The sequence below is a fragment of the Leuciscus leuciscus genome, assembly GCF_965113295.1.
Source record: "Leuciscus leuciscus genome assembly, chromosome: 24".
In the NCBI taxonomy this organism is placed as follows: domain Eukaryota; kingdom Metazoa; phylum Chordata; class Actinopteri; order Cypriniformes; family Leuciscidae; genus Leuciscus; species Leuciscus leuciscus.
In genome coordinates, this window is record NC_138723.1 from 16,005,862 (window position 1) to 16,020,322 (window position 14,461).

General features: G+C 38.9%; 2 protein-coding genes across 7 annotated transcripts in view; one reads left to right on the top strand and one right to left on the bottom strand.

The window, feature by feature from the left end:
* cadm2a (cell adhesion molecule 2a) overlaps positions 1–14,461 on the bottom strand; it is a 500,950-nt gene that overhangs the window by 435,798 nt on the left and 50,691 nt on the right. The window lies entirely within an intron of this gene.
* Positions 1–14,461, top strand: part of LOC309489028 (C-type lectin domain family 17, member A-like) — a 261,815-nt gene that overhangs the window by 241,659 nt on the left and 5,695 nt on the right. The window lies entirely within an intron of this gene.

The window sequence follows — 14,461 nt, forward strand, 5'->3', positions numbered from 1 at the left end:
ATAAGGTGGGTTACCATGATATCCAATCACTCATACCACAATATACAGTACGTGTTTGGTCATACCACTCAGTTATCCAGTGGCGAGATGACCTGCGAAAACACAGCCGAGCGAGCGGCTGCATCAGCAGGTCGTCCGGCCCACTGACGGCAGGTGGTTTGACCCTATACAACCCCGGAGAGAAAGAAGCCTGGGCTATATGAACACTTCTTCTGCCCAGACATGGGCCACAGGTCACACAGGCGCAACGGAGCAGAAAATAGAGGAAAAGAAACTCAGTGCACTGCAGAGTTCGTCTTTCTCACCCTTCTTGCGGTTATCTTTCTCTCTTTTTCCTCATACGACCCTTGCGATGTCTGCCGGACAATACAAGAGGAAGCAGGAATTACACAAGTGAGATGGAGGTGTAGAACGCCAAAACAGTACCCTTGTGGGGATGAGTTTAAAATGTGTGTTTGGTTCTCTGAAAAGGCATGTGCTTTTATCTTTCTTTGATTGGAAGTAAACGCTGAGTTTATGAAGTCACAGAAGGCTGAAAAATAGCCTACTGCAACAAATTATCCGTTTTTTTCCCCTCCTTCACATCATAATTCTTTTATTAATATTGAGCAGGAAAAAACGCATTAAAACTCAATAATATACTCCCACAGCTACACAAAAGACACTTCACAAGTCGAAATATTGGCTCAATGTAGTATTGCAGTTCATTCAAACTGCTATTTTGACAAATCTCCAGCATGAGATTTTAATAGAATTTAATTTAGAAATGATTTATACAAAAATAAAACGTCTGTCATCATGTCGTTCTAAACCCATATGACTTTTTTTGCATGCACACAAAAGAATACATTCTGAATAATGTATTGTACTACAATGAATGAACACTTGAAGCTTTCAAACTTTCAAAAAAAGACACAAAAGCATGAACATAAAATTGGTTCATACTACTAATATTTTTTTGTATTTTGAAGGTGTGGGGAACAAATCAAAATTTAAGTCATTATGCACTGATAATCCTCTCATTCAGTGAACTGTAAACAGCTTTGACTGAATTCACAACTTGAGTCTCAATCAGTCCGATTCATGAACAAATACTTCAAATACTGAATCAACTGATTCACTGAAAAGCTCCAACTTAAAAGTATAATTTATTTGTGAATTGTACGTCACTACTTCTCTTTGGTCTGTTCCTCACAGACCATGACTTCAAAAAACTTGGAAAACACAGTACTTTGTGTTTTTAGTCATTTTGGAAGATGATTATTCATTTTGTGTGAACTATTCCCTTAATATTTGTGTAAATAGAAACCTGTTTTGTTTGTTTGCTCATTTCAAAAGCTTAAATGAAAAGACGACAGCTATTCTGCCAAGCGAGAGAGGAAACGGTGCAAAAGCACACACAAAGGCCCATTAGCGGGTCAGAAAATTCTAGCAGGGTGCACGCCAAACACTGTGTTCTTTTACAGGCTAAAGTGTCTGTCGGAATTACATATCAGCAAATTGCATGAAATCGGTGTATCCACTGAAAACAGACTCATCAAAGAAAAGAGCCTTTTAAAACTCTCTACAGCATGATTGTTGTTCAAGGTTACAGATATTTCCAAATCCATGGGGGAGATAACTATCTAGACACCAATGTGAAGCTCTGAAGATTTTCAGTGAGAAGAAACACAGCCATGGTGAATTATGGGATATATGGCTATTGTTCAGAACAGAACATGTACAATGAGTATTTAGTTTAATCATATTTGAGTGAACAGTGTCTTGACAAACACCTTATTTTCAGTCCATATTAACAGCCTCAGGATAAAAACTAACTAAATCAACAATGACAAAATATTGGCCAATAGCCTATACAAGAGTTTTCAAATTTATTTACCTTTAAGATAGAGCTGCACGATTAATCGTAAAAGATTGCGATCTCGATTCAAACCATGCAATCTTATTCCTAACTGACAAAGACTCAGCTACGTCTATTACACCTTTGACAAGTACGATCACGACAAACATTGTTGGCGTTGACGCTGACATACAGATAGCAGTTATCATGTATAATGTAGGTATGAAACAGCTTCACAAGCAGTCTTTTCAACCACACAGTATCATTTTTTATGTGTTACAATCATTCAAACTATCACAGAGTACTGGGATAAAAGTTTATAGTTCAGATGTAAACACTGATGTCTACGGTAGCGATCAAAATGACCGTGTCGTTTTGGGTTTTGGTTATTTTGCTGTTGTAGGCTGTAAGGAACTAACTGATACCATTTGGCGAAGTGATATGGACATGGAATGCATGTACTTTAGCTGTGCGTTTTCCTGAAAATAATTGCACACCTTAAAATGTTCGTCACCCAACCAGATTCCAGCATTCAACAGCCCTGTAGTACAAGATTGTATCAATTACATCTTTACACCAGTAGATGGCAACAAGGGACTGTTTATTTGTCATTGAATCATTCGTTCAAGAGATTCCTTCAAAAAACGGTGAATCATCCAGTAATGAAACAAGTGAAGTCTTTATGAGTGAGTCATTGAATCATTCATTCAAACAGATTTTTATTAATAATAATAATAATAATTCATTAAAATTTATTTAATATTTTTAAATAGACCGCAGCTATGAACTTTTTGTCAGAACCTCTAGTAAATTACATGTTATTTAGTTTAGTTGTCTATTCAGAATCATGGAAGAATCGTGATCTCTATACAGAAAAGCAGCTCTACTTTAAGACAACACTTTTTCGGCAACACAGAGGGAACCATTAGACACAATGGGATGGAAGTTCCAGTAAGACTGTTTATACATCACCTGCAGAGCCAATTCAACCAGAGCCCAGGCCTGAATGCACCATCAGATCAGATGTAGCACCAGATAAATCACTTTGAATGAGACTGAACCAGTGCTGGATGCTGGCACCAGGCCCGCCTGTAAACGTTTACCAATAGCATTAGGGGACTGTTTCAACACCACTGTGATATTGATTAGTCATTTTTCAAAGCAATGGCCATCGTAATCAGCGTCGACGGTGCTTACGGGAGGGAGTGTGCGCGATGATGCATGGGAAAGGAATAATGCCACGGATAATGAAATCAATGTCACATGATGCCGTGTTGAGAACCCATTGACACAGATCTCACTAACAAGTATGAAGAACATTTTAATAATCTAAAGACATTTTGTCCACTATAAAGAACCTTTTGTGCAATGGAAAAATTATATGGATGTTAAAGAATATTCATGTTATTTATATACATTTTTGTAGTATGTATCATTGTCAGAGTGTAGTATGTATCATCACTATACAAGCACCCTTTGAGTAGCCAGATCCTGACCCTGGATCAGAGGGAAAGGATAACTCCTACACAAAAGCAAAAGGCAACACCGATTGCCTGTAGATAAACTGACGTGCCATTTTGGACTCCATCATTCTTTCACACTCTCCATTGATTCACAGTAAATATGAAGGGGGACCTGACATTTAGTGCCGGCTGTTTCGAGACTATTGACTGTCTGGCTAGATGAGCAATTTTATTTCCATTGATCAAGTGCTGCTGCAAAAAATCAAAATTGCCATACAAACAAGAGGACGAGTTGATTTTAAGCTTCTTATAGTGTGCAGAAATGGAAACTTGAAAGGTGGTTTCAGCCAGCAGCCATGTCACCCTGTAGCCCAAGACTGGTTGCCCACTGAAGCTAAGCAGGGCTGAGCCTGGTTAGTACCTGGATGGGAGACCTCCTGAGAAAACCAGGTTGCTGCTGGAAGAGGTATTAGTGAGGCCAGCAGGGGGCGCTCACCCTGTGGTCTGTGTGGGTCCCAACGCCCCAGTATAGTGATGGGGACACTATACTGCCAAAAGAGCACCGTCCTTCGGATGAGATGTTAAACCGAGGTCCTGACTCTCTGTGGTCATTAAAAATCCCAGGATGTCTTTCGAAAAAGTAGGGGTGTAACCCCGGCATCCTAGCCAAATTTGCCCCTTTGCCTCTGTCCATCATGGCCTCCTAATCATCCTCATATACTGATTGGCTTCATCACTGTCTCCTCTCCACCAGTAAGCTGGTGTGTGGTGGGCGTTCTGGCGCAATATGGCTGCCGTCGCATCATCCAAGTGGATGCTGCACATTGGTGGTGGTTGAGGAGATTCCCCCCCTTCTATGTAAAGCGCTTTGAGTGCCGAGAAAAGCGCTATATAAATATAATGAATTATTATTATTATTATTATTATAAACAATAAAATGTCTTTTTGTTTGCTATCCACAGATATACCCACACATTTATCAAACTTTAGCTACTTATGTTTTATACAGCACTCTATGACCTCTTTAAAATGGTATAATAATGTATTGTTGAGTTAAAGTTTGTAAACTTTAACAAGTTTAAAAAGCCACTTGAGGTTGTGCATCACATTGATTTTACCACAGTTACAATGCAACTACTTTTAATCAGGTTAAATGTAATGAAACACATCGTCTCAAAAGGCTTAAAGAAGAACATGGTAATTGATCAAATACACTGTGTATTCTGAGAAAATTCTGTCAAGTGTCTTACTGTGTTTGTCTTCTCAATAAAGAGAGAAAAGTCAACCCTGTTGTTGGGAGGTCAACTATAATTTACCCTAAATTATATAAAAAAATAATAATAAAAAAAAAAGTTGCCACAGTACTCCAAGCAGTTATTTGTTCTATTTTTAGATATTGTTGATTTTGCTGAGCTGCTGCGCCTGCCTGTAATTGTTTTGTCTGTTTTCAGTGGAAGTTGAGAGGGGGGTCTCGGCATAGATGCACACACACACACAAGCATGCACCAATGAATAGTTTTAGCATGCTAATGAATATGAAAAGTTTATGTATTTGGTCTTGTTGGACTAGATCTGCTCCGCTGCTGCTTCTGCTTCTGTTGATTATTGATTCTGCTGCTGCAGAGCAAGTAAGGACTTGCTACTGCTAACAGATAAACAGACACACAGCTGTGAAGCATGTAAGATATGCTGATGCTGCATAAATACACATTCATGAATCCCGTAGCAGATCTAGGCAGGTGGAACTGGGGGAGGTGGAAGGTTTCAGAGGAACTCTGATAGTGCCCTGCAGGACAAGCAAACACTGAACCAGACTATTTAAATGTTGAGCAAGCAATCTCATTGGCTGCAGGATCAGCATATATACACGCACACGCACCATGGTCTCTCTGAATAATCAATTCTGATAGGCTGTAAGGTGCAAAAAAAAAAAAAAAACTTTTTTGATTTTAGTAAACTAAACTTAATTTGTGTGTTTCTGTGTTTGTCCAATTGATTTGTCCAATGTATTTCAATTGGCAAAAAAAAAAAAAAAAAAAAATAGCCCATGCAAAAAAGAAACAAAATATAATGAGTTGAGACTTTTAAGTGTGTGCATTAAAACTGTAATGCACAGGTAGTTCCACACACACACACACACACACACACACACACACACACACACACACACACACACACACACACAGAAATGGGAGATTGCTTTGCACACACACACAAACTTGCCAGGTTCCCAGAATGTAAGGAAACAGTAACCACTGTCAAGGTGTCATGAGCAGGCCTATCAGAATAAAAGCAAGCGACGAATTACACTATATAGCATCGATTTAGAACACAAGGCTGTGGCATTCTTCAAGTGAGATGGGCTAATTTGCTCATTTGCATAAAAGATTGAAAAGTGACAGCACTCTGTGAGCGTTTGGAAATGAAGCCATTTAAATGCTTCAATTAGAAATGCAAATGAGAGAGAATATTGGCAGATGTTTTCATTTCCTAACTCTGTCTTCTGAAAACTTAAAGCAGGATTTAGAAGTGTTTATATTCCGGCGCGTGTGAGGCGGTGACTTCTACAGCCTAAATTAAAGGGAAAAAGAAGCTTCATGATTTTTTACAATAGACATGATTATCAAAAATAAATAAATAAATAAATAAATGTGCAGAAAAAGGATCAGAGGGAAATTCAGAGCAATGCATCTATTTCAAAATTCTACAAAGTTAAAACTGATTTGTGAAAAGTTTCACTGTGTGTATGTGTAAATATAAACATGAAAGCCCATAACGAACATTATACTATAAACAAAAACTAAAGAAAAGGCTATGCAAATGACAAATACAGATAAAAACAAAGGGAACACTGTTGCATAAGCTTTCACTTACATTTTAAAACTAACTCAGACAAAAATCATCCAATACTGGATCTGTCAGAAAAAAAAACAGTGGTAATTAGTCTGTCTGTTGCAGATGCATTCATGTGATTGCATAAGCAAAGCAATGTGTTAATGGCTAAATTAAGGACATAATGAGAGTCTGAAATGAGAAAACATGTTATGCAACAAACGCCCATTTTTCTCCAGCCTCGGAACTCGTCTGTCCTTGACAGCTTGCAAATATCTGAGCAAATGTTATTAAAGCGTATTTATCACAGAATCTGTAACAAATCACTTGCTTTCAAGACAAAGCTAAAGCTTGCATATTATGAGTCGACATTAGCCGAAAGCTCATTCAATGTGCAGTTTGTTAAGATTTATGAAGCAAGTGGATTTTGAATATAACTTAGTACAATAACAACTACTACTACTATTATTGTTGATAAAAAAAATATACAAATAAAAATCATCTATCCTGTTCACAAACTATATGACAAAGGATATGACCAAACAATTCACTAACTATAAGATGCCTTAATTTAATTCAGTGCTGTTACAACATTTGAGCTGTCAACTCTCTCATGGTCTCAACAACGACGACGTGTTACAACCACCACACTTCAGCATTTTATCCACCCGACTGACACATTGGATCTCTCGGGTTTTTGCAGCAGACTGTAACTGTCTACACACGCTGTCTATCCATACGGACCCCAGCTTCACAAGGTGACGGGGCCCTGACCACTGTCTGTCTGACTGGAACATCAACTGAACTCCTCAGAGATTAGTTACCCCAGAATAAACCCTCATCACACAATCTCTCATATATCAACATCTGTGAGACTGAGAATGAGAGTGAGATTATGCCGTATCATCCTGATCTAAACCAGAGCTAAGAAATTGTACATGTAGGGGGTGGTATAGTAATATCTATGGACAATTTTGTCTTTGGCGCTACCCTTGTAATTCCATTCCAAACTTTAGACTGCTTGCAAAGCAATCTTGTCAAGTTTGCCCATTTCTTTTGTTCTTTCCCTTACTTTTGGAGAGTAATTCAAATTCTGATAGTTTCGTTTCTAAGTCGAGATTAAATTAATTTTGTGAAGAGGTAGACTCAGAGAGACACATAGAGAGGATCGGAGAAAAAAATCAACAAAGGAAGACATAAAAATCAATGGTAGATAAAATATATCACAACTCCTACAGGAAGGTCAACAGGATATGATTCTCCACAACTCGAGCTCTTTTCCTTGCCTTGAGTAAGTCGCATTGTTATTCTGGTGAGGTTGAAGCTGGTGTCTCGGAGCAGGCCTGTTAAGAGGCGGCGTCTCCTCTCACGCATGCTGATTCTGCTCGCTGTTAAAATCCAGCCTCAGCGCCCCCATCTGTACAGGCCAAACTTGCAGACTTAGTATGGCTATGAAATATGAAATAGATGGGATCCTCACGTCTCGGATGACTGTACTAGAAGGTACTGTAGATCAATAAGAGGTTTTATTGATAGGGGTAGGAAAAAACAAGTATGGGGAAATGACACAACAAGCCATTTTTGACCTGAGCACCACTCGTCTATTAACTTAAAGGTACAATATGTACGATTTTTGTAATAAAATATCCAAAAATCACTTGCTCAGTGTGATATATTTCCTGCAGTTGTGTACTTACAATATCCCAAAAGTTCCCAAAGATTTTTAATTTCAGAGAAATTCTAATTTTAAATAATGGCTTGTCCCTGGTCATTGTCGCCTGTCAATGATGTAATATCCGTGTTATCCCTGTTTTCCGCTCTTACTGCCATAGTAACCATGGCGACAGACATGGGCAACTGCGTTACGTCTAGCGGCACGCTCATGCTGTTGTTGTTTCGTTCAAACATTATGGACCATGGCAAGCAGACTTTGAGACAAAAGGAGAACTAAAACAAGGATCAATATCAGCGTGGCGTTTTCGAGATGCCAAGAGCTCCACGTCCGCGACTAACTTCGACTTGACAGAGACGCCGCTCTTGCATGTACTTTATTAAACAGGTGAGCAAATGTACATAAAACAAATCAATGTTATATAGCTCAACATGATGAAATGTTAGAATATGATCAGTTTGTTATTATAATGTTAATGGGGGAGCACGAATAATGACGTTGCTGTCAATGGAGGGACAGAGAGTTCTCAGAGTTCATCGAAAATATCTTAATTTGTGTTCTGAAGATGAACGAAGGTCTTATGGGTTTAGAACGACATGAGGGTGAGTAATTAATGACAGAATAAAAAATTTTGGGTGAACTAACCCTTTAAGGGATATAATTATTGACTACAGAGGGAACTTTAATTTTAAAAACACATACAGCCTACCTTAGAAAAGAGCCATAAAAAAGACAAAAGATGCTGGTCAAGAAAATCAGATAAATCATTTCTATTTAGTCAGAAATTAGTTTTTATATCTATGGAAAACACAGCATATGGACAAAGCTGTCTACCTGAAAAAAGTGCATACTGTTTTTTATATGATTATTATTTTTATTAAAAAAAAATATATATTTTGTTATATTATATATATCAATACTACTACTACTACTACTACTAATAATAATAATAATAATTATTATTATCATTACTACTACTACAACTACTACTACTACATCTATCCTGTTCACAAACTAAATAATTAACACTTAATATGATAATATAGATAAAATACTGCAATAATAAGTAACAAATGTGCACAGCAGCAGATGGGCAAAAGCTGTCCATCCAAAAATACGGCAATAAGTATTAATATATGCAAGTCATTTATATGGCTGAACTCACACACAGAGACTTAATTGTTTGTTTTTATGTTAGAATTTTGTATAGTTTTTATTTTATTTATTTTTTATTGTGCATATTAAATAATTATTATGAGTGAGTGAGTGAGTGAGTGAGTGAGTGAGTGAGTGAATGGTCTCAAACAAAACTGACAAAGGAAAAAAAAAAGAGGTCCCTGAAATGAACTCTTTTCCCTCAGACATTCCGATTTTTGTGGAAGTGTCACTGGACGTTGCTGCTAACCACAGTGCGGCTGAGTAGATTTGGGACTTTGGCCAGGGAGGAGGGAATGGCACTACATTAACATTTAATATGAGTCAAAGGAAGTTAGTCACGCCACACTTAACTTGGCTCTCCTTTTAAAAACAATCACAAAGGATCATTTAAGAAACACAAACTAAGATCAATTTTAAAAGGCCCAGTAGTGAATTATGGTTTCCTGTAGGAGGCCGGAGGCGACACTGCGTTTGGCCTCTCTGTCCTGAACGTGGCACCACATGCATTTTTAATTGCCAATCTCAGACGCCATCATTCAATTTTAATTCATAATCAGGCAAAAGTGGGTCAGCTGACAAACATGTCACAGCTGCTCCCATCACCTACAGACAATATTCTTTTAACATTAATGTTTCAGAGGTGTTTAGAAATGGAGGTAACCTGCCACAAAATGGAATTACAGACTGAAGTAAACAAAAGATGAATTTACAAGTAACAAAAAAACTAATGTAATGCACAAAGATGACAACGGCAAATGCTTGATACAAAACAAGCGATAAAAGCTATCTCTATTCGTGAAATCTTATTGATCTGAAATCACGCTTCACAGCGTGGAAACACAAATTACTTGTCGCTGGAAACATCACTCGCATCGTGCATAGTTAGGACACAGTGTCTTGCTGGATTTTGTTTGCATATGGGACATTTCTCATCTTCAATGATCATAAAGGTTTGAGGAGGAGAATATTAACTTATTTCCTGTGTGGAGAATAACCATGGTCTGTCTCCTACAGAAGCAGATGTCAGTCTGTTACCCAGCATGCAATCAGACCAAAAACACAGCTTTACACACACCAAACAGACTTCATCTGTCAGTGGACTACAACATATCCACCACATCACTAACAAAGCACACACAGAGAGAGAAAGAGAGACTTAGGGAAAGGCAAAGAAAGAGAAAGACAGATTCCTTCCCGCTGCCATTATAATATATTGGAACACCAGATATATGTTGTGAAGGCTCAAAGGTTCAACACTCTGAAGAACACTTGGATAAACTAAAATGCTAAATTACTTTTATACTACTACTGATCAGACTTTAAAAACAAGTATTGTGGTGCTGATATCAAGCAAGCAGGGTGGCTGATATACTACTTTATTTATTCATTTAGATTTAATAATCGAATGATACAAATTATTTTATTTTTGATGGCCAAATGAGCACAGTTAAAATTTCATCAAATAAAAATGATCAAATATTGACTGCTTAGAAAGCCTGTTAATAAATATTTACTGAGCAGTGTTGGGGAAAGTTACTTGGGGAAAGTAACTAATTATGTGACTTTTTTTTTGTGCTGTGGAACAATTAATCGCAAATAATCGCATCCAAAATGTGTGTTTGTGTTTAGATAATATATGTGTGTGTACTGTGTATAATTATTTTGAAGGCTATATATTAATACACACATATGCATGTATATATTTAAGAAATATTTGCATATAATTTATTTATATTATATATAGATAAATATTTTATATATAAATAACACATTTTCTTAAATATGCATATGTGTGTATTTATATATTAAAAAATTATTATACACAGGACACACACATATATTATGTGAACACAAACTTTTATTTTCAATGCGATTAATTGCGATTAATCGTTGCCCAGCACAAATTTTTTTTTTTTTTTTTTTTTGAAAGTAATGCATTACAATACTTTTGCATTACCTTTTCTCACCTGGGCTGGGCTTGCTAGTTTGTTTTTTTAATAACAAAAAAAAACGTTTTGGTAAATATAAAGGCCATTTCTATAAGACTCATGCTGAAGGAAATGCAAATTTACGCCTGCACAGAAGAGGGCGCAGCTCAAACAAACCTTTTAGCTATGTTGCCATTCAGGATTGCAGAAGAATAGGATGCAGGAGAAGAAAGTGTTATGTGAACATCATTATGTTCACAACTTGTTATAATTACTTCAATGAGCCTATTGTTTATGCCATAAATTAATACATTGTTAGCTGACTACGTAATTTGTATATGTGCATTTCTGAAATACATTACTTGGACACAGTCACCTCTGATAACAGATCACTCTAAATTATAATGTGTACACATGCATTTTCTGTGAAGCTGCTTTAAAACAATATGTATTGTGAAAAGTGCTAACCATCATGTTTACACAGTGCACACAACACCGCCGCAACTCACTCTCAATTTTTCTCAACATGGGGACAGGAGAGGTGTCAGTCAATAAATGGGAAAACAAAGTAACTTGTGTTACTTGTTTGAAAAAGCAACTCAGAAATGTTGTTGTAAATATAAAAGTAATGTTACTTTACTCATTACTTGAAAAAAGTAATTTGATTACTTAACTCCCGTTCCCTATCTGTCGGTCACTTTAGCATTATATCAAATTACAGACACTTGGGGTCGCTCTTGGGAGCCCCAAACACCTCTGACATATTCAAAAAAGAGAATTGACAAGTGGAATTTGCATCCCATCCACTCCACCGTACATATGGGTATAAAAGGAGATTGGTGTGCTCCACTCATTCAGCTTTGTTCTTTGGAGCCGAAAGCACTGCGTCTCTTTAGAAAAAGAGATGTAAATTTCTATTCACCTCTACGGACATGCTGCTGTATGCTGAGCACATTTCAGTGGTCTATCTCTCGGTGTAAGCACAGATAAGCGCAAGGAGTTCCCCAGGGTGCTTCAGAAGTGGTCTAGAAGAGCCAATTTCCTTACAGATGGGCCAAATTCCTCTAAAAGAGCTACACGGCAGATTGTGTCTTTTTAAAGATGCCTTTCCATCGGTGTCCTGGGTGTGGTCGATTTCTCTCTCCCTCAGATGGACACGATCACTGTCTTTAATCTCTGGGCCGTGCTCACGCTAAGACAGGATCTGCAGGTGGTGTATGCTCTCACTGCAAAAGCATGGCCATGCGAACGTTGTGGTTGCAACCCATGTATTTTTTCAAAAGGCAGAGAGTCACATCAGCCTTTTCCCGTCTTGGTCCTTCTACCTCCGAGTACAAGGCCTCGGCGACGAGCACTGAGGGCGATCTGGGGGTTACAATGCTTCTGCCAGGTGAATCCCCGCGAGTCGGTCTTCGCATGTCACATCTTGACCGCCATATCCTCCTCTGGAGTTAGCAGTGACTCAAGTTGCTGCGAGCCACTAACATCCCAGGCAACCCCAATCGCACAGTGAACTCGTATGCTCTGCAGAGAGTGGAGACTCCATTCCCAGGTGGTCCAGCTGATATGGAGTCGATTTGGAGAAGCACAGTAAGACCTGTTTGCTTCCCAGGAATCTTCCCACTGTCCCCCTGGTATTCCCTGACCGAGGCCCCTCAGCACGAAGACACTGGCACACAGCTGTCACCAGGTTCTGCGCAAGTACACATTTCCCCCAGTAAGCCTCATCGCACAGACACTGTACAAGATCAGGGAGGAAGAAGAACAAATCCTAATGGTTGCACCACACAGGCCCAACCAGACTTGGTCTCACGCTGATACCATCGGCTCCTCCCTGGCTCCTCCCCCAGAAGAAAGACCTTCTTTCTCAGAGGCAGGGCATAATCTGGCAAACATGCCAAGACTTCTGGAAACTCCATGTCTGGTCCCTGGATGGGACATGAGGAATTCAAAGGGCTATCACCAGCAGTGATAGATACAATCAAAAAGGTTAAATCTTTTGAGACCCTGCCTCATTCCCTCTTGGGATCTCTCCTTGGTCTCACAGGCCCTGCAGAGCAATCCATTTGAGCCCTTACAGTCAGTTGAGCTCAGTGCCTTCTCCATTAAGAGGCCCTCCTGACTGCACACCTCCATCAAGAGGGTTGGGGACCTACAAGCCAAAAGTTCCCACTATTCATTTCAGGGATCAAGTGGTGAACTTGCAAGCGATCCCTCCTAATGAGGGAGACCCAGCCCTATATCTATTGTGCCCTGTGCGAGCCTTAGACAATCAGCTTTAGGTGATCTGAGCAGCTCTTTGTCTGCTTTGGAGGTAAGCAGAAGGGGAAGGCTGTCTCCAAACAAATACTGGCCCACTGGATCGTGGATCAATAAACAAATAGAGCAAGATGAATCGCACTTTGGCAATTGTGTTTTTTTATGTGCGCTGGAAAAAAAAGAGAAGAAAGCGAAAGAGGAGAATATGGAAGCGGTCATTGCTAGGGAAAAGAGGCTAATTTGGCATGCCATTTTTGCAAATAGAGCTTGAGGTAAGTAGTTTTCAGTTTTAGCACCATGTCGCGTTGATCAATAATACGCCAATTCATGTTGGTTTTTTGGCTAGTCAGTGGATGTAGGTCGTAGCAGCAAACACACTGTGAGATGATAAAATCGCAGGCTATTTTGTCGCAAGACCGTAACAACAACCATCTTTGAACCACTCTCATTGTATGATAGGGCCGCCGTTTAGGAGCCACGACCACAGAAAATGACACGATTGGTCGTCTTTCGTCTGGGACAGCCCAAAATCACACAATGTGTAAAGGGCATTATGTCTGGGAGAGTAGCTGGCATGCAGATTCTACCCGCCAATTCTCTTTGGCCTTTTCTGAATATGTCAGAGGTGTTTGGTGCCCCCAAGATCCCAATAATTTGACACAACATCTCGTTCCCTCCATTTTTTCTCAACTCTTCAGTAAAATGGTCACCAACTTTAACATATAGCAAAATTATCAGCTAAAAACTGTTACTAAAAAGTATTTTTGAGCATGATACATGAAGCACACACACACAAACACACACACACACACACACACACACACACACACACACACGAATAACACACACAAATACAGGAAAGATAGCACAGGACAGGAGCGATGGCATGCCAACAACCACAATTGAGCCATCTTTGATCGAAAAAGACATAATAAACACTTTAGTCACATATTTATTCCACTCTGACAAAGTACGCATGTGCATTTTTGGGGAGCTTAAGAAACTTATGTTGACAACGTTGCACGACATGAATGTAATGCAGTAATTGATGTCAAAAACATTGAAATGGAGAGATTTTAGGTAGAGCTGCACAATTAAGCTCAACTTCCATAGGAATTAATTGAAAACGAGCAATCTGTTCCGTCCCAGTGGACACGCGACGCCTGTTTCACATCGCAAGCATCAGCGGAGGATGAACAGCTCGTGTTTCACTGCTCATGTTATGAATGATTGGGCTGGTCGCACGCTTCCAATGTGAACGCTCTCATTCATTATGACACTTTTGTAACGAGTTAGCTCAAAAGGGAAA